The sequence below is a fragment of the Carcharhinus amblyrhynchos genome, chromosome 20 (genome assembly GCF_965287045.1).
Source record: "Carcharhinus amblyrhynchos chromosome 20, sCarAmb.v2.hapA, whole genome shotgun sequence".
NCBI classification, from domain to species: Eukaryota; Metazoa; Chordata; class Chondrichthyes; order Carcharhiniformes; family Carcharhinidae; genus Carcharhinus; species Carcharhinus amblyrhynchos.
Genome location: NC_137343.1, coordinates 44,304,702 through 44,325,958, shown reverse-complemented (window position 1 = coordinate 44,325,958; position 21,257 = coordinate 44,304,702). Strand labels below are relative to the sequence as shown.

At 43.5% G+C, this 21,257-nt stretch overlaps 1 pseudogene; it reads right to left on the bottom strand.

Annotated features, from left to right (window-relative positions):
• Nucleotides 1-12,452: 12,452 nt before the first annotated feature.
• On the bottom strand, nt 12,453-19,258 carry LOC145356130 (immunoglobulin lambda-1 light chain-like; annotated as a pseudogene).
• Nucleotides 19,259-21,257: the final 1,999 nt, after the last annotated feature.

The following is a 21,257-nucleotide window of genomic DNA, read 5'->3' as shown; positions in this document are numbered from 1 at the left end:
GGTGAAGGTTTGGGGAGAGGAAGGAGGAAAATAAATCCTGACACGAACGCGCTCCTGATTCCATTCCAACCTCTCCTTAAAAAGACTCAAACACCGCAGGGCGAATGAATATGAATTAGGTATGCAAATTTCCTGTCACGTGATATTGAAACGAAGATCTCCATTTCGGTATTGTCTGATATTTGCAGGATGAGCACGTCAGCCATTTTGGAAATGAAGAAATATAAATCTCACAAGGCACAGAATAGCATGTAAAATGGCTCAATACCCAAACCCCCTCCCCACCACCCCCCCAAAAAAAAACAAACGGTGCGGTGAAATATAAAACAGACTACATGGATCGTGGCTTGATGTCCGGAAGCCTGCAGATTACAGTAAATAAATGTTGCGGGCAGTAAGCTGTTTAATAGGCGTAACGCCCTTGCTGAATAAATTAGAGACGAAAAGTGTGAGTTGAGATTTCATGTCCACACAGAGAGGCGGAAAGCCACACTCCTTATTGGCTTTTCGCGATTGATGGACAGATAGTTAGGCAGACAGATAGACAGGGAAATAGATAGATAGATAGATAGATAGATAGATAGATAGATAGATAGATAGACAGATGTTTGGATAGACAGACAGACAGATGGATGCATAGATAGAGAGACAGACAGACAGATGGACAGAGATAAATAGCCAGATAGATAGATAGCCAGATAGATAGATAGATATCTGAAGTGAGTGAAGGATAGACAATCCTGGAGAAGCATTTTGTGACCTATCTAGAATGTGATTGAGGTGCGAAGACTGCCCACTCAGCTTTATTCAAGTGTTGGAAACCCACGGCATACACAGTGAGTTAAGCCTTGGCAAAGTGAAATGCTCCAGGAAACAGCGCTTTCGCATGACTTTCGTTGTTTGATTTGTGGGGTACATTTGCTGTCATAGGAAACAATGAGTTTGAGAATGTCAATGCATTTTGCTGACATCGGACTGAGCTGAAAACAACAGTTTTTTAAAATCAGATTTCTGATGACCGGTTACCCTGTCCCCCCCCCCCCCCCCCCCCAACATCACCCTCTCCTCCCGCCGGACGACGGTATTGCAGAAGCCATCGTACAATGTTCTATTGCTCCCTCATTTGAAAAATTAAACAAAACCTGGCAAGCCCTTTAAATGTTGATAACGTTAGCATGTCACACACCTTCACCCCATGTGTCCTTGAACAACTGGGAGGCGTAACATTTTGGTTATGCAGCTGAGGCGCACAGAGGAGAACGAGAAGAAATGAATTAATTCCTTCGCCTGGAGAGCTGCCGATCGCGGTGCAGATGCAGTTGCGTCAGTATAAAGAATTCGAGAAGGTTGATCGCAGAAAGAGGGCCATCAGCCCATCGCATCCATGTCGGTTCTGTAAAGGAGCGGTAGAACTGGAACTTCTGTCTTGATCTTACTCCAGTTTTCGACACATTTTCCACCTTTTTGACAGGGATTGTTAAATCCTCTTCCACTCGCCCTTGATCCAGTTATATCCAGATCATTAAGAGTCGCAACATATTTACCCACCAACAGCCCTCTTCTGTTCCTGTTCCCGAGTTGTTTCAAATGTTTGCCTTCTGGTGATCAAAATTCCCGACATTTGAAGCAGCTCCTACTTTCTTTATCCAACACCTTTAAGAACATCTTTATCAAATCTACTGTGCGGCTCTAAGGAGAACAATTCCACGTTTCTCGTCCTTACATCTAACTGAGGACTTTTATCCTGGAAACATGCTCATACACCTTCCTGCACACTCTCCAAAGCACTGAAATACTTTGGAAGAATGTTGTCAAGAACTGGGCTAATACTCTCGCTGGGGTCTAACAAAGATAAAAGGGTCAACAAATTTGCTGGCATTTGGACTCGGTTGTTGGGATTTTACTGACTCCCGTGTGGACAGAATGAAGGGTGGGGAAGGAATATTAACATTTTACCATCAGCGGGAAAATTTCCAAACGGCGTTCAGCTAGCAGGATCAGGAACAACTAATCAAAGTTGTTAGGCTGAAAGAGATCGCAGGGTATTTACTGAAAGGATATGTCTCAGGTCCACGTCACGCAGTGCAGTCAGTACCCAGGGAGTGAGAGGTTTAAGGCCTTGCCTGTGGGTGGAATGCACAGAGTTGACATCTGCAGTGTGGAGAGAGAGAGACAGACAGACACTAGCTCAGTTTAATGCAACAAGACAGCAGGAGCGAGAGAAGAACCACCCTCATGGCGTGTGAGTCGAATTGCAAAACGATTGGCATAGGGCCAGGAATACAGGTTAAAGTTGACTGAAGACGGTATGCAGCTGAAATAACAGACAGAAAGCGGGCCTACTTCATGGAGATGTTCAAGTCCCAACATCTCCAATGATTGCGCCCGACTGGAAGCAAAAGAGTAAAACTTTGCCATTAGTGACAGAGCTAGAGATTGAGAAGATTATAAAAACCGACCAAGATTAATAAATAAAGTAATGACAAAGGAGAACTTAGAGAATGAGAGAATGTTAGCTGGATATATTAAAAGAATGTAAGAATGTTTACATGCTTTTAAAAAGGAAAATGCTCACTAAAATAAGTGTGGTTACTCTGGAAAAGGAAAGTCGAAAAATCATTATACGAAATGAGGAAATGGCAGAAGGACTGATGTATTTTCTCTGCCTTGCTGTAGTATATGTAAATAATGTCCCAGAAATACTTGCAGGTGAAGAGGGAGAAGGGAACGAGGAACATAAAGGCAATTACAACCACCAGGTCAATACTACTGAGAAAGCGTTCAGAACTAAAGGCTGTCAAGTCATTAGGGCATGATAGAGCTGGGTAAGATACCCTCAGGGAGAATGGATCCAGACGCGAAGGGCCGATTGGCCCCAGTCTGCATTGTAGTTATTTTATTACTCCACGAGATCGGGAAATAGCATATCGAACTCCTCTATTCAAGAAAAGAAACTGAAATCATGTAACTACGAGCCAATTAGCCTAACATCTGTCAAATGTTAAATGCTAAAATCTATTCTTAGAACTTTGTCACATGGCACCTGCAATTATGTAGAGCCAACATGGTTTTGTATAAATGAAGGCATACTGTAATAATTTCACATAGTTACTGGGGCAACTTATTAGTAACGTGGATAAAGAGGAACCTGTAGACTTGGGTTTCCAAAACGTATTTAATAAGAAGCAGTTTCAAAGATACATTATGAAATGCCAAATAGGACGTCATCATGTATGGGATAATATTCATCACGAATCGAGGACTGGTTGCCTTACAGAAACAGAGAGGTTGGGTAACTGAGCCATTTTTTTGTTGGGGGGGGGGGCGCGGGAGGGGCAAACTGTAGCCGGCGGTGTATCACAGGATTACATGTGGGGCCTCAAATATTATCAATTTATAGAAATGACATGGATGATGGGACGGATTGATTGCAACTTTTTCTCACGACTTTAATACAGGACGGGAAGGAAATTGTGAATTTAGCAGAAATGATATCCAAAGCGATTTAGATAGGCTACCTGAGTGGCAAAAAGAAACAGGTGGAGCATAATGTGGTGAAATGTGAATTGGTCCACTTTGGCAGGAAGAATGGAAAACAGCAAATTATTCACACGGAGATGAGAGTGCAAAGATCTGCAGCACTGGGGGACCTGGGTGCCCCGCAACGTGATTCACAAAACTTGAGCATGAAACTGTAAGTGATTAGGAAAGCAAATGCAATGTTGTCACCTATTGCAAGTGGGATTGGATATAAAAGCAGGGAAGATTCGCTACAAATTCGTCGTGTTTTGTCGAAAGCACATCTAAAGTGCTTTCCTGTTGGGCCGCATACCTCAGAATGGATCCGATAGCACGACAACAGTTCGGATAGAGGTTTGCCCATCAGAGGAAAGGGATATCATATAGGGAAAGGTTGGAAAGTTGGGTCTTGTGCCCACTAGAGTTTAGAAGAATTCGAGGTGATCCTACTGAAACATCTACTGTCCTGAGGGGAGTTGAGATGGCAAATGCTGAGGAAGTGCCTCCCCTCCAAGGAGACTAGAAGGAGGGGCCATGAATTAAAATAGGAGGTTTTCCAATTGAGATGGAGATAAAGAGAATTTCATTTACCGTGAGAGACATTAGCCTGTGAAACCCTCTTCACCAGGAATATCCCATTGTGAATAGTAGTGGATGATTAAACAACTCACTGGAGGAGAAGACATCACAAACGTGCCCATCCTCAATGATCAGTGAACAAGATAAGGCAAAAGCATTCGCAACAATCTTTTGTCACATGTGCGAAATGAATGATCCATCTTGGCCTTCTAAAGAAATGGTCAACATCGCGGATGTCAAGCTTCAGCCAATTTAATTCACTCCACGTGATACCGAGAAATGTCCGAACGCGTTGGAAATTGCAAAGGCTTTGGGCCCTAACAATATTCTGTCCACAGTCCTGAAGACTTGTGCTCCAAACCATGCGGCCCCGCCAGTCAAGTTGTTTCAGTACATCTACAACATTGGCATCTACCCGTCATTGCAGAAAATTGCCCAGTTATGTCCTCTATGCAAAAAGAAGGGCATCTCCAACCTTATTCATCAGCCATCAGGCCACTCCAGATCATCAGCAAGTTGATGGAAGGGGTCATTAACAGCGCAATCAAATGGCAGGAATTTAGCAGGAACCTGCTCACTGACACATAGTTTGGATTCCGCTAGTCACTCAGCGCCTGACTTCATGACAGCCTTGGGTCAAACATGGGCAAGAGAAATTGAATGTCAGATGTGAAGTGACTGCCTTTGACGTCAAGGCAGCACGTATGGAACTAAGGAGCCCGCGCAACGCTGGAGTCAATTCGAATCAGTGAGAAAATTCTACTCTGGCTGGAGTCATACCTGGCACAGAGGAAGAGTCTTGCTGTGGTTGGATTTCAATCCTCTAATTTGCACACTTCTCTGCAGGAGTTTCTCAAGATGGTGTCCGAGGCCCAACATCTTCAGTTGCTCTATCAATAACGTTCCTTGCATCATAATGTCAGCAATGGGGATGATTCCATAGTATCCGGTACCATTCCCGCACCCTCAGAGACTGAAGCCGTCCATGTCCAAATGCAGTAAGTCCAGGACAATATCCAAGCTTGGGTTGGCAAGTGGCAAGTATCCTCCGTGACAAAGTAGTACCCGGAAATGACCACGTCCAACAACTAATCATTATCCCTTGACATTCAACGGTCATGCCGTCACTGTCGACTTCCTAAGGCCGACCATTGGCCAGAAACTGAACTGGTCTTGACATTTAAATATGGTGGCTACAAGAGCAGGTCAGAGGGCATGAATCCTGTGGCAAGTATCTCACTTCCTTACTCGCCAAACCTGTCCACCATCTGCGAGGCACAAGTCAGGAGTGTGGTGGAGTATTTGCAATAGCCAGGAGAGTGCAGCTTCTATAACTTTCAAGAAGCTCACACTATCCAGAACAAAACTTGACTGGCAGCTCTTCCACAAACTGCCTCCGTCACGATGAACACTGGAAGCAGTGGGTACCATCTGCACGATGCACTGCAAAAACCCATCCAATATCCAAAGGCAACAACTTACAAAATCACACCTCTGTCGTCCAGAAGGACAAGGAGAGCAGACACATGGGAACACCACCACCTTAGCGCTCTCCTCATCACCATCATCTTATCACCTCCAGGTTAATTAGCGGTGAGGGATAAATGCTGGTCTAGTCAGCGATGCCCACATCCCATTAAAAATGCAGAATTCTATAGATTTCTGATTGAAAAGGGACCCAAAGAGCACAGGGGTGCACCGAATGTCGGGTCGAGCCCACGATCTCATCAGCCACGATCCTAGGCCGGATCTTCGTTCCAATTCATACGATCATATCATTCGCATTTGCGTCCTTTTTGTCTATTTTTATCCTATCAAATTTCTGAACCATCGGACCCATTAATGTGGCGCTGGCAGCATTATCTTTAGTGAAAGATGCAGCGAAGGGAGTGATAGTAACACATTTAGTGACGCTGGGTTCTTACTGCTTCTAATCATTCGGATTATCTGATATTATGGACATTCACCATTAAAAAGGGGAACTCATTAAACATCCAAATTAATTGACAATACCTAATGAGAATATTCTGAAAACGACTTTCATGTCCAAATCCCTATTTTCCAAGAGTCCACGTATTTTGCCTGGAATTGATATTTTGAATACACTTCATGGAATAACACGGCCCTTGGTATACCAAGTACAATATTGCCATCTGCTGGTTCAGCCGCAACACGCGCACACATGCATTGGGATTCGGTTTGGATTTGTTTCATCTGTTGTGCGTAGTCCAGTAGAAAACAGGGAGAATGAAATGATAATTACAACACAAAATTCAGGATAAATTCGGGAGATGTGGTAGCAATTTTCTGGCAGCTTCTTCCCTGCTGGCCTCAGACTTTTGAATGGACCTATCTCGCATTACGTTGATGTTTCTCTAACCCCTAGCTATGACTGTTACACTACATTCTGCACTCTCTCCTTTCCTTCACTATGAATGGTATGTTTTGTCGGCAAAGCATGTAAGAAAGAATACTTGTCACTGTATACTACTATGTAAAACAGTAATAAATCAAATCAAATCAGAAACATTTGTCGATTCGGGAAGCATGTGCACAATACATGACCAGCCATATTGGTGACACGCTGTGAGCAGCTGTATTGATAATGAATCTCTATTCCAGATTGGTTTACGTGTTACAGAAAAAGCCCGTTCACCTGAAATCGTTCCAAAAATAACAGCGAAGTAAGGCCAAAGCGGCAGTGGCGCAAGTTTTGTTTTCATTTACGGAGGTATTTACAGATGAGAATTCGAGGCCAGGAGTGAAGGAGTTTGGGGGAAGAAGAGGCGAATATCAGAGCGTATGTAAAACGTAGCAGAAAGCAAGAACATACCTGGTACCATACTGAAAGTGTACCATTATTTATATATATTGTAAAGAGTTGCGGCCACGGCACCGGCCAGTGTAGCACACCACTCCTGACGTCTTGCCAGTCAGGAAATTGTCTCTTTTGCCTACTCTCTGTTTCCTGTTCGCTCGCAAATTTTCTGTCCATGACCCCACACGATAAACTCTCATTTTCCGCAATACCCTTTGCTGTGACATCTTATTGAATGCTTATTGTAAAACACAATACGTCCACCTCCTCCTCTTTACCCACAGTTTGTTACTTCTTCAAATCACTCCAGTATAGTGATTGAACATGACTTCCCTTTGACAAAACTGTGTTGGTTGTATCTGATTACCATGATTTTATTTATGTGCCTTGCTATCAAACCTTAATAACCGCTGCTAATATTTTCCTTATCTGTCATATGTTCAGCTAACTGGTGTTGTTCAGCTAACATATGTTGTTTTCTGCTATAGATCGCTTTTTCCTATTGTATTAAGGTGCTATGGTCGCTTTTCCCAATCTAACGAACGCTTCCCAGAATCTGGGGTATTTTGGAACATTAAAACCAATTTATCAATTGTCTCATGTGTCACTTCTTTTAAGACCTTCGGGTGAAAGCCATCAGAATCTGAGGACTTAGCAACCGACATCTTCAACAACGTTCTTTATGTCATTCTAATTTTCTAGATTCCTTCTCTTCCATTTCCTGCTCTACAACTACTTCTGTGATACAACTTGTATCCTCTACATTGAAGACGAAAGCAAAATGCCTGTTCTCTTCATCTGCAATCATTTTGTTTGCTACAAATTCCCCAGATTCAATTTCTAACCGACTGTCGCCCACTCTTTGAACTTCTTTTATCGTTTAACTTTACAATTTGAAATTGATATATTAGTGTCACGAGTAGGCGTACATCAACACCGCAATAAAATTATCGTGAAATCCCTCAGTCGCGATACTCCGCACCTGGTTGGGTACACTGAGGGAGAATTAGCAATGTTAAGCACTGTGCCAAAGTGCCAAAGGCAAGAAGTAACTAAAAACCCCCAGAGTATTCAGGAAACAAATCCGCTGGTCTGGAAGCATCTGTGGAGACAGAAACAGAGTGAAAATTGCGTATCCAAAGTTGCCAGATGAAAATATATGCAATGAGTTCTGTTGATCTGAATTTCACTGGAAGAGCACCGGAAACTGATCCAATTCTAAATTCAGGATGAAGATCGGATAGATTAATGAAACCGATGTCTGCATGAAATGCTAATCGAGCTCTGGAGTGCGATGACTTGGAGCGCCCTTTCAAAGAGTACACTGGGCCAATGGTATTTTTCTGTTGTATTCTTCCGTGAAATATTTGGGAACTAAGCTCAGCATAAGGTTACTAAGTCATTTATCAATTGTGTTTCCCTTCGGAGGGAACCAGGTGTTTATCCTTTCTATGTACACATCTTTTTCTTCAGCTGGGGGCATAAAGTTACATAGCCTGTTTTTATGATCAGGAATGCAAAAGTTTAAACGATGACGAAAAGACTCAGAAGTCTCTTCTAAATGTCAATAGAAATGACATGTGAAGCTAAGAACAATTGAAAGATTACGGCGAGAGAATGCCTTGGATTAACTGGCCATCGTCACTTCTCTTTGTTCTATCCTAAACACTTGTCCACCGATCCCGAGTCTAATCTGGATTTCACAGCCAGGGCAAACGTCCGGCTGGAGCCTCCAGTTGCAAGGGCAGGGTATCCGGGAGAGTCGGATTGTCTGCTCCGCCGTCTCACTTCCCCGCTCATTCTGTGCCCTCCGCAGTCATTGGATATATGGTGGGGGCAGAAATCAGCCATAGGCAAGACATGCACACCCTTCTGCGGAGGACTTACCACCTCAGAGGACTGACGGCCAACCGCTTGTGCAGCAACACTGTAGGTTCGAGCAATGGTGACAGTTCGGATTACAACTGGTCTCGAAAGATGAGACCTGATGTAGGCCAAAGAACAGAGGTTCTTGGGGCTTTGGTGCAGCCGATTTGCAAATTCCACTGAGGGAAGTCGTGGGGTTCCCCTTGCCCGGCACCAACACTAAGCTCCGCCTGTTAGATTATTGTCTTGACATAGTCCGGTCCCAGCGAGGCGAATGATTATAGTGCGGACAGGATGAAGGACTTGACTGATTCTCGATAGGTCACTTTAGAGCCTCAATAGGCTCAAAGGGGCCCTCGCCGCGCAACCATTTATTCTTCCCAATAGTAGGAGGAAATTTCTGATCATCACAGTAGAATTGTTCAGTGAGGCGATGGTGAGATAGAGCTACGTGCTTTCAGAGTGCATAAAAAGTCTGATGTGCTTTCAGATGATGCCGACAAGGGGGAGCATGTGGACGAGAAAAAGAATGGGGCCAGGGACATATCGTTGAGTTGCTGGCATGGGAGGAGGAAGAGAAGCTATTGTAGACAATCTGTGGATATTATCTGCTGAATAATAACGGAACCAGATCATGAGAATAGGTCCAAGCAACTCATTAACGATGGAGGATCGTTGGATCGTGCGTGGAATCGTGTCAAAGACCGACGCCAATGCAAAAAGAATAAGCAGTAGGGCGTCACGGTGGTTAGAACGTCTGCCTCACATCGCCAAGAACCCGGTTTCGATGCCCGGCTTGGGTCACAGTCTGCACGTTCTTCCCATATCTGTGTGGGTGCTCCGTTGCCTCCCACAGTGCGAAAGATGGGCTGATTAGGTGTTTTGGCGATGCTAAATTCTCTCTCAATGTACCCGTACAAGTGCCGGGGTGTGGCGACAAGGAAATTTTCACAGCAACTTCATTGCAGTAATTGCAGTTTGGATTACAACGAATAGCTGCAAGACTACTTGTGATAATAATAAAGAAATTAAAAAAAAACCCTTTACAACGAAAAAAAACAGTAACCGTTTGCTATCGTTGCAGTTGAATAGAATGTAACTTTGATAAGGGACATATCAGTATTGTGGCAGAAGCAGAAACGCGATTGTGGGGATTCAATGCTGGAATTGTTGGAACAATATTATGGGTTTGGGGTCGGTAATATCTTCAAGTAGTTTAGAGAGGAAATGTTAACTGAACATCGCTAGGAGCTTACAAGGAAAGAGGACCAAGGCTGGTTTCAAGGAGAAGTTTGATTGTAATCGGTGTGAAAGTAAGAACAATATCTGAGGAGAGATATCAGTTAGTGACATCAACGAAAGTGGGGCGAAAAAAACAAAGTTCGATGGTCATTAATTTAGTGGAAACATTGTCAACACGGGTCTAATGAATAAAATGACTTGTGACCGGAATGAGGGGATGCGTGAGAAAAACATCCTAGTCAACTATGATTCATGCGAAACAGTGTTTCTTCATTTCACTCCGAAATAGCTTCCCTCTAGGAAAAGTGCATGCTCTATTTTTTCTGGATTGTATTATTAGAGCAAAAAATAAAGAAAATTGCAGCATAGGAACATTCCTTCGGCCCTCCAAGCCTGCACCGACCATGCTACTCGACATAATTAAAAAACCCCGCCCTTCCACGGACCATATCCCTCTAATCCCGTTCTATCCATGTGTTTGACAAGACGCTCCTTATAAGTCACTATCGCATCTGCTTCCACTACCTCCCGGAACAACGAGTTCCAGGCACCCATCGCCCTCTGTGTGAAAAGTCTGCCTCATACATCTCCTTTAAACCTTGCCCGTCGAAACTTAAACATGTGTCGTCTCGTAATTGACTCTTCCACCCTGGGAAAAGGCATCTGATTATCCGCGCTGTCCATGCCTCCCATACACTTCTATCAGGTCGCTCCTCAACCTCCGTCTTTCCAGTGAGAACAAACCAAGTATCTCCAAGCCCTCCTCATAGCTGATGCCCTCCATACCAGGCAACATCCTGGGAAGTTTTTGTACCCTCTCCAAAGCCTCCATGTCCTTCTGGTAGTGTGGCGACCAGAATTGAACTCTATATTTCAAGTATGGCCTAACTAAGGTTCTATAAATCCGCAACGTGACTTGCCCATATTTAAACCCAATGCGGGTTAGGTTGATAGGCCACGCTTAAAATAGCCTCTTAGTGTCCTGAGATGGGTAGGTGAGAGGGACTAGTGGGTAAAATATGTAGGGATATATGGGTAGGGCCTTGGTGGGATTGCGGTTGGTGCAGACTCGATGGGCGGAATGGCCTCATTCTGTGCTGTAGCGTTTCTATGATGTGATAATTGATCCTCAGGAATCTATATTGTCTTATTCAGCTAATCAGAGAAAAAAAATCTTGTACTTTCTCTCTCCTGCCCCCAACAAATTCAGACCTATACATTCAAATAAATTATTTATTCGTTCTGTCGCTGCCTCTCTTTTATGTCCCACTGTTTCAGACTAACTCACACTTCGAAATCTTTCTCTGTGTTACAGTATCACACCTTTTCCTAACATTAAAGCCGCCTATTACACCTCCGCATCCTCTCCTCAGCGAAAACAGCCCAACATATTCATTTTCCTGATAGGTAAAATTCTAGTAAAAATCTGGCAAATAGTTTCTCCCCTTTCTCATATCCGACAAGATCATTTTTGAAGTGTGTAGACCACAGATGAGTACAATTCTATAAAGGTCTAAGAAATCCCTGAATGTTTTGATTTGTTCTTCTGTAAGTGAACCAGCACCATTTTTTGCACTTTTTACCAACTGAGCAACTTCTTCCTACTTTTAACAATTTATGAAATGCAAGCCCAAATCTAACTAAGAAATAAAACAACGATGGATCAAAGGGGTGTCCTATGGACTTTGTTATTCGTATGAAGATGAATTATAAAAAAAAAACAGACTTGGTCCTGAACTGGTTTGAGTCACTGAAAATGCATTTGGGTGACTTGTTAGTAAAGCGCCTGCTTCAGTATAATCATTATCAGCCAATTAAAATAATCGGTGAGCTTACTAAAAAAACGACTGGCAGTACCAGAACTTGCATTGCATCTGGTGTATTCAGAAATGGGGCAGTGACAGAGTTTGCCCTGATTTTTTGGAACCAGGAGGTTAAGAATTGTCTGCCCTTTAATGTATTTTGTGATCTGGACTCGCAGTTCTGCCCTTTCATCACAATACCAGAATGTAACTCAGCCCATTAAAAAATATTGCAATATTACTTCAATTTAATGTCATCCATCGTCTCATTGTTGCGCCTGGATGTCACTGACTTTAAGTAAAATGTGCAGAATATCGCAATGATATAATCTCACTATTTAATTCCTTTTAGAATGTTACCATTAATTGTTTTTAAGGGGAAGAGAGAGAATAACAGAACATTAGTCGCGATAACGGGATAATGATTTTATTACACAGCGGTATCAATGACATTACACTGAAGCTTTGATCCACTCAGAGTGAACACAGTTAAATTGAAATTAAGGGAATCAGCCGATCTGCTACAAACTGTGATGAACTGTTTGAAATGTTCCACTATTTGCCGATTTTATTTAGAAATAAAACTTTACTAACGGCAAAATACAAAAATGCATTAAATGCATGAATCACATCCAGCTGGATCTGGAGATGCTTGTTTGAAGCGGGTTTGCTTGAGTCTCGTGTTTAACCACACAGGAGTAAAGCTCGTGTGAGTTCCAGTCTGAGGCTGACAGAGTCAGATAACTGCTCACACTGAACGTGTTGTCCGCCTCCTGCTGGATCCGACTGGTCTCAACCCCATTCCCTCTGACGCTGCCATCTACAGTCCATTCAATCTCCGCCGCTCGCCAAACACACCAGGGTCGCCATGTTCTTCGCTGTGAGTTGATCTGATGAAGGCGGAAGGAGAGACGCGATTGGGCTCCGTGGACCTGGAAAGTAGAGACAAATGATTGCACATCCGTTAAGAATCGGCATAAATGACTCAATCTTTGTTTAGCCTTCTTCAATTTTTTTTAAAAATCGGTATTATTCGACAAGAACGTTTATTTAAGTCACGGGTAGATAGGTTTCTGATAGACAAGGGAATTAAGGGTTATGGGGAGAAAGCGGGAGAGTGGAACTGATCCACTTCAGATCAGCCATGATGTTGTTGAATGGCGGGGCAGCATCGAAGGGCTAGATGGCCTACTCCTGCTCCTATTTCTTAAGTTCTAATGTTCCTATGTTCTTATGTATAGATTTTATACAGTGGAGTATTATTGATACAAAATGCAAACAGGCTGGGTCTTAGTTTTCTGGATCATATACAACCTGAGAAGGGTTTCCTTTTTTCCCTGAACGGACAGGAGCATACAAATAAAATCTGATCTGAAGGAAATAGTGGAGTCTGAAATATTAAAGAGAAAAATAAGACGGGGTGTATAGTGATCCAGATGTGATCCGAGGCAACGCTGTCCAAGCCACCGTCTCAATCACTGAGAATTTCAGAATAACACTGATCACTCAGAATTTGGGTCAATATTGGAACTCACCGAAACCGCAACATTTCTGTATTTTGCAACTCCAAAACCTCGATTCTAAACAATGAAATCGATTGTTTGCTTCTGTCACCAGTTCATTCTCTGACGCAAGTCCCACATACTGGACTGATATTTGGGTTTGTGAACATTCTTTGCCACGGCTTCACCCCGTGTCCCGCCCAGGCCAACAGTGACGATGTAGCGTAAATCTTCCTGTTGCAATGGATATGTTTGGAGGCATTTTTTTCCGAGTGTCACAAACGATTTGTTGCAGCTAAGGGGAAGAGTTTCTAATAAATATTGTAAACAATTCTAATATATAACAACATAACTTAATGACACCCTCAAAAGGCCAATAAAAAACCAAACATGCCCTCATAATTATTTATCTCTCACACCTACTCGCCAAAGCAGATGGACTGTGAGATCTTACTGTGCTTAGGTAGGGAGCCATGATTCTGAGATTTGAAGAATGATTCTACTTTACAAACACTTAATTGTGAGGATGTTCTGAGGTCGTGGTCGGCGCGAAGTCAATGCAGGTTTGCATTTTATTTTCTTCGTCATTAGTCAATATTCGCAAAGCTGAAAGATCTTTGTATCAGAATCTTATCTCTTTAAGTGACCCTTTACTGCTTAAGTTACCATGTATCACAATCAACGGCGAAACACCCAGTAAACACGTTAAGATATTGTAAGGCTTCGAAGAAGATGTCCAAATATAAATATTCATTCCAAACTAAAAGGATAAGGCTAACCTTTTACAATTCGTCCTGACATTGAGGTATCATGTCGGCTACAGCAACAGTATCAGTTTTGTCGCTGTTGGTGTAAAAATCGATTGTCTTTGGAGCTAGAAATTCGTCTTTTTTTAGGGAATGTAATTTCGTTGTTGAAACTGAGTCGGCAGACGAATGCCGCAAGCCCTTATTTCAAAACTGGTATCTTCTTCCTGCGCCCCCGAAAGTTTCACTGGATAATCTCAAATGTTTGCACCGATGAGCAAGTGTGAAGACCAACTTCTATAGAAACGGCGGCGGACTTCAGGGAGTTATTTTCACGCCGGCATTTTCACCAGATCTGATTTCTTAAACAACTAAAATATTCAAAAGCATTTTCTCCCTTTTTGCCTCATGTTGGTCCATTTCACCGTAACATAGACCAGTAAACAAATGACTTGAACAAGAAAATAAAAAATAAAGGACAGTAAGATTGAGAAGGCAAGAGACCCTGACCACAATTTTCCAATCGTGCCTGGAGCAGGTTTGGCTGTCGGAGACAGGATGAAAGTGTGAAAGTGCGAAAGTGGGGTAGCGTAGCTATAGACCAGTGAATCTAACCTCACCAGAGGGAGAAGTAATGGAATACATGCGGCATAATCAAATATAGCGATCACGGCTTTGCCGGCGAAACATCTTACCCCATAGCGTTAATTGGTATTTTTGAGCAGGTAGCATGAAGCGGTGAATGACGGCAATATTTTTGATATAGTCTACATGGATTTTAGCAAGGCCCTTGTTAAGTTCACACACAGAATGAACAGGTTGGATCCAAAATTGGCTCAGAGACGGGAAACAAAGGGTCTGTATATCAATGAGTGCCTGTATGATTGTTGTTCGGTGATACAAATTTAGCAATATATATGCGAACAAAAAAGCTGGATAATGCAGGAAGACAACAATGGACTAGTCAGGTAAATGCAACAGCGGCAACTGGAATTAAATGCGGAAAAGTGTGAGGAACTGCACTTCAGGAAGACCAACAAGACAAGCGAGTACACTGTATAAATGGGACAATGCCGTGAAATGTAGAGAAACTGAGTCAACTGAAAATGCATGTCCACAGATCCTGAAGGCGGCTGAGCAAGCGGATATGGTAGCAAATAAGGTATGTGAGGCAGTTACATTTATAAGCTGAGGTAAAGATCGTTAGAACTTTGAGGTTATGCTGAAACTGCTGGAAAGATGCATAGGGAAAATGTAATTGTACGAGAACGAGTACAGGGAGATCTACAGGGATGTCGGCTGGAATGGAATATTTCGTTATAAGGAAGTATTGAATTGACCAGGGTTCTTTTTGTTTTTGGAAGAAACGAGGCTGAAGGGAAATCTAATTGGAGTCATTAATGTTACGCCGTTGTTTAAGAAGGGTGCCAGGCAAAAGGCGGGGAATTATAGGCCGGTTAGTTTAACGTCTGTGGTAGGTAAAATGTTAGAATCCGTCATTAAGCAGGAAATTGCGAGGCATCTTGAAGGGAATTGCTTGATAGGGCGGACGCAACACGGTTTCATTAAGGGGAAGTCGTGTCTGACAAATTTACTGGAGTTCTATGAGGATGTGTCTAGGGCAGTGGATAGAGGAGAGCCGGTGGGTGTGGTCTTTCTGGATTTTCAGAAGGCGTTTGACAAGGTACCTCACAAGAGGTTATTGCAGAAGGTCAGGGGACATGGAGTTGGGGGTAGGGTGTTAGCGTGGATAGAGGATTGGTTGTCAAATAGGAGGCAGAGAGTGGGGGTCAATGGGTGCTATTCGGATTGGCGGTTGGTGACTAGTGGGGTGCCCCAGGGGTCGGTGCTGGGGCCTCAGCTATTTACCATTTATATAGATGATCTGGAGGAGGGAACCGAGTGCAGGGTGTCGAAATTTGCTGATGACACCAAGATTGGGGGAAAGGCAAATTGTGCGGAGGGTGTGGAGAGTCTGCAGAAGGATCTAGATAGGCTGAGCGAATGGGCCAGGAAATGGCAAATGGAATTTAATGTTGGCAAGTGTGAGGTGGTCCACTTTGGTAGGAAGAATGGTAGGAAGGACTATTACTTACGTGGCGAAAAACTGCAGCAGGCGACGGTGCAGAGGGACCTCGGGGTCCTTGTGCATGAGTCGCAAAAACCCAGCCTGCAGGTGCAGCAGGTGGTCAGGAAGGCGAATGGGATGCTGGCCTTCATAGCGAGGGGGATTGAATATAAAAGTAGGGAGGTCTTGCTGCAGCTGTATAGGGCATTGGTGAGGCCGCAGCTGGAGTGCTGTGTGCAGTTTTGGGCGCCGCACCTGTGCAAGGATATTTTGGCCCTGGAGGGAGTGCAGAGGAGGTTTACTAGGCTGATACCGGAGTTGAGGGGGTTGAGCTATGAGGAGACGCTGAATAAACTAGGCTTGTACTCGCTAGAGTTTAGAAGAATGAGGGGAGATCTCATTGAGACGTATAAGATGATGAATGGGATGGATAGGATAGAGGTGGAGAGACTCTTCCCGCTCAAAAAAGACAGTAGGACTAGGGGGCACAGCCTCAAGATAAAGGGGAGGCGGTTTAGAACGGAGTTGAGGAGGAACTTCTTCACTCAAAGGGTGGTGAATCTCTGGAATTCTCTGCCCGTTGAAGTGGTGGAGGCTGCCTCGGAAAATATTTTTAAGAAGCGGGTTGATGGGTTCTTGATAAGAGAGGGGATTAAGGGTTATGGGGAGAGGGCGGGAAAGTGGAACTGAGCCACAACAGATCAGCCATGATCTTATTGAATGGCGGGGCAGGCTCGAAGGGCTAGATGGCCTACTCCTGCTCCTATTTCTTATGTTCTTATGTTCTTATAATGTTCTGAGGTGTGTGGGCAAAATGGATAGGAAAGCAGTCTTGCCAATGGTTGGGGGGTCGATAAGAACAGGACTTGGATTTGTTGTTAGAAGTAGAAAGTTTAGCGGAGATTGGAAGGGAATAGTTTCACCCAGAGGGTTTAGGGCATATGGGACCGACTGCCGGAGAGGATATTAGTGGCAAATTGATGGACGTTTAAACGCACAAACAATGTGTAATCTAAAGGCTCATGAATAAATATTAGATTGCTCCTTGTGAACCAATGCAGACACAATTGGCTAAGTGTATTGTAACAATTTTGCAAAGATACATCATTGTACGATTCTGCGAATATATGATATTGCTTTTCTCCCTCATTGACGCACAGGAGCTACAGTGTGGGTATCTATAAGGTACACTGCCGGAACTCCGACAACAGCTTCCAAACCAGCCATGTCTTCCACTGGACCAACACACAGGCACCAGATGCACGACAACAACATCAGATGGTAAATCCCCAACAAGCCACACAGCATATCAAAGTAGAACTGTACCGCCATTCCTTCACTGTCGCCTGGCCAAAATCTCTTAACTCCCTTCCTAACAGCTCTGCGGTGTACCTCTGACATATGGACTACATCGGTTTGAGAATGCGGCTCACCGTCACTTTATCCGTGGATATTAGGCGGGGGAGATGGGAGGAGGTGCAATCAATGTTACCTTTCTGATCACATCCCATGGATCAATAATATTGGCAGTAATCTCCATCTTTTGTTCTATTACTACGAACTGACAGTCACAGAACCAACAACAATCTGAACGAGTCCACAACAATACTCAAATACCTGGCAACCTTATTCCGGGACATTCCAAAACAACTGATTGGATGGGAAGAAAATGAACCATAATTTCCGAAGAAAGCAAACATTCCGCGCATCATTGATGTTTGTTACTGTGTGATCCAGTAACAATCAGGGTCGATTATTACTGGCGGAATTCCGGCAACAATATGGTTATTTTGGTCACCCCGGATTAATGCAAAATATTAGGCTGAGAATCTTGTACTGAACGGTTTTCAGTGAGTTTGGGAACCAGGGGGAGTGAGTCCCAGTCAGTCACCACACTATAATTCCGCAGACATAATGCAATCTTGCATTAAATGGAATGAAACAGCCTGATGTGAACGCTTTGAATGCAATTCCAACAGTTCAAACCAGACTATAGGGGCACCGTAGAAAAGAACCTGAACCACTATGACCCTTCATACAATCATGGAATTATAGACCACATTAGGTGGCTGAATGTAGCTTGTACAATCTTCCCCATTTAGCTCATTTGCATGCCTTATATTTCACTTTTGAAATGTCTATTGTCTTGCTAATTATAGATCCGCTCTCATTGGCCATACAGCTAGGGCACTCCACTCCTAACACTGGCTAAGCGAAGGGAAACATTCCATCTTTCTAGCAATTGCATTCTCAATCACCCTGGATCAGATGGTTCAAAACTCTGCACAGTCCCAGCAGATCAGACCGTAAGCTTCAAGTGAAATGAGTTTCACTCGTAATTAAAATGCCCCTTTACCCTATCACATAACAGCACACACTCCAGACAATCGCCGAAGTTCTGAGCCCTGCTATCACTGCAATATCATTTGCTCCTGAATCAAAGATCCCCCATAACAATATTTTAGAAGCAATCATTTTGATTTGCACTAATTCAGTCCACCAATCCGACCGTTTCCAAGTACATTTTGTTGGTTAGAAAGCGTCACAAATGGTGGAGGAGAGTTAAGTGATTTACTTACTGCCCAGATTCAACTTCGTTCCACTCCCGAAAATGAATCTATATGGACTGCTGAGCCCAGCACCACAGTAATAATCTGCAGAGTCCTCCGATTGCATGTTGGTGATGGTTAAATGCATCTTCTTTCTTGATGAGTCCACAGACCCGGCGAATCTATTCGGAATATCCGAAGCCATACCAGAGTACTCGGCCCAAACAAGCACAGGGGCACTGCCGGGTTTCTGCCAGTACCAGCTCGCCTCATAGCTGCTAATGGTGCCTCCGGACACGGTGCAAGTGATGGTGACGGTCTTTCCCGGTGAGGACGAAATGGATCCTGGTTGGGTCAGGACAGGATCCGCAATTGTACCTGGTGAAATGCAAAGTATTGTCAGTCACACACTGTGAAATGTTGAATATAGCTCACAATTCAGGTTCGTTAAAATATAAGCGCAAAAGAAAATAACGTGAAGAAAATGAGCGTTACTTCAGGTTGACGCCCGTACTTACTGTGGAAACAGAGTATCAGTGCGGCGAGAACTCCAATCGATTGTGTCATGGTGAAGGTTTGGGGAGAGGAAGAAGGAAAATAAATCCTGGCACGAATGCGCTTCTGAGTCCATTCCAACCTCTCTTTAAAAAGATTCAAACACCGCAGGGCGAATGAATATGAATTAGGTCTGCAAATTTCCTGTCACGTGATATTAGGCCGAAGATCTCCATTTCGGAATTGCCTGTTATTAGCAGAATGAGCACGTCAGCCATTTTGGAAAAGAAGAAACATAAATCGCCCAAGTCACAGAACAGCATGTAAAATGGCTCAATACCCATCCCCCCTCCCCGCCAAAAAAACGGTGCGGTGAAACATAAAACAGATTAAATGGATTGTGGCTTGATCTCTGGAACCTGCAGATTACAATAAATAAATGTTGCCGGCTGTAAGCTGTTTAATAGGTGTAACGTACTTAGTGAATAAATTAAAGACGAAAACTGTGAGTTGAGATTTCATGTGCACATAGAGAGGCGTAAGGCCACACTACTTATTGGCTTTTCGCGATTGATACACAGGGAGATAGATAGATAGATAGATAGATAGATAGATAGATAGATAGATAGATAGATAGATAGATAGATAGATATCTGAAGTGAGTGAATGATAGTTAATCCCGGAGGAACATTTTATGACCTATCTAGAATGTGATTGAGGTGCCAAGACTGCCCACTCAGCTTTATTCAAGTGTTGGAAACCCATGGCATACACACTGAGTGAAGCCTCGGCAAAGTGAAATGCTCTCGGAAACAGAGCTTTCGCATGACTTTCATTGTTTGGTTTGAGGGGTATATTTTCTGTCACAGGAAACAATGAGTTTGAGAATGTCAATGCATTTGCCGACGTCGGAATGAGCTGAAAATAGCAGTTTTTTAAAATCAGATTTCTGATGGCCGGTGACCCTCCCCCTCAACACCACCCTCTCCTCCCGCCGGACGACAGTATTGCAGAAGCCATCGAATAATGTTCTATTGCTCCCTCATTTGAAAAGTTAAACAAAATCAAGCAAGCCCTTTAAATGTTGATAACGTTAGCTTGTCACACACCTCCACCCCATGTGTCCTTGAACAATTGGGAGAAGTAACATTTTGGTTATGCAGCTGAGGCGCACAGAGGAGAACGAGAAGAAATGAATTAATTCCTTCGCCTGGAGAGCTGCCGATCGCGGTGCAGATGCAGTTGTGTCAGTATAAAGAATTCGAGAAGGTTGATCGCAGAAAGAGGGCAATCAACCCATCGCATCCATGTCGGTTCTGCAAAGGAGCGATAAAACTGGAATTTCTGTCTTGGTCTTTGTCCAGTTTTCGACATATTTTCCACCTTTTTGACAGGGATTGTTAAGTCCTCTTCCAATAGCCTTTGATCCAATTGTCTCCAGATCATTAAGAGTCGCAACACATTTACCCGCCACCACCCTTTTTCTGTTCCTGATCCCGAGTTATTTCAAATGTTTGCCATCTGGTGATCAAACTTCCCGACATTTGAAGCAGCTCCTACTTTCTTTATCCAACACCTTTAAGAACATCTTTATCAAATCTACTGTGCGACTCTAAGGAGAACAACTCCACGTTTCTCGTCCGCACATCGAACTGAGGACTTTTACCGCTGGAAACATGCTAATACACCTTCCTGCACACTCTCCAAAGCTCTCAAATACTTCCGAAGAATATTGTCAAGAACTGGACTAATACTCTAGCTGGGGTCTAACAAAGATAAAAGGGTTAACATATTTGCTTGCATTTGGACTCGGTTATTCGAATTTTACTGACCCCGTGTCGACAGAATGAAGGGTGGGGAAGGAATATTAAAATTTTGCCATTAGTGGGAAAATTTCCAAGCGGCGGTCAGGTAGTGAGATCAGGAACAGTTAATATAAGTTGTTAAGTTGAGGGAATCGCAGGGTATTTCCTGAAAGGATATGTCTCAGGTCCACGTCATTCAGTGCAGTCAGTACCCAGAGAGCGAGAGGTTTAAGGCCTTGCCTGTGTGTGGAATGTACAGAGTTGAC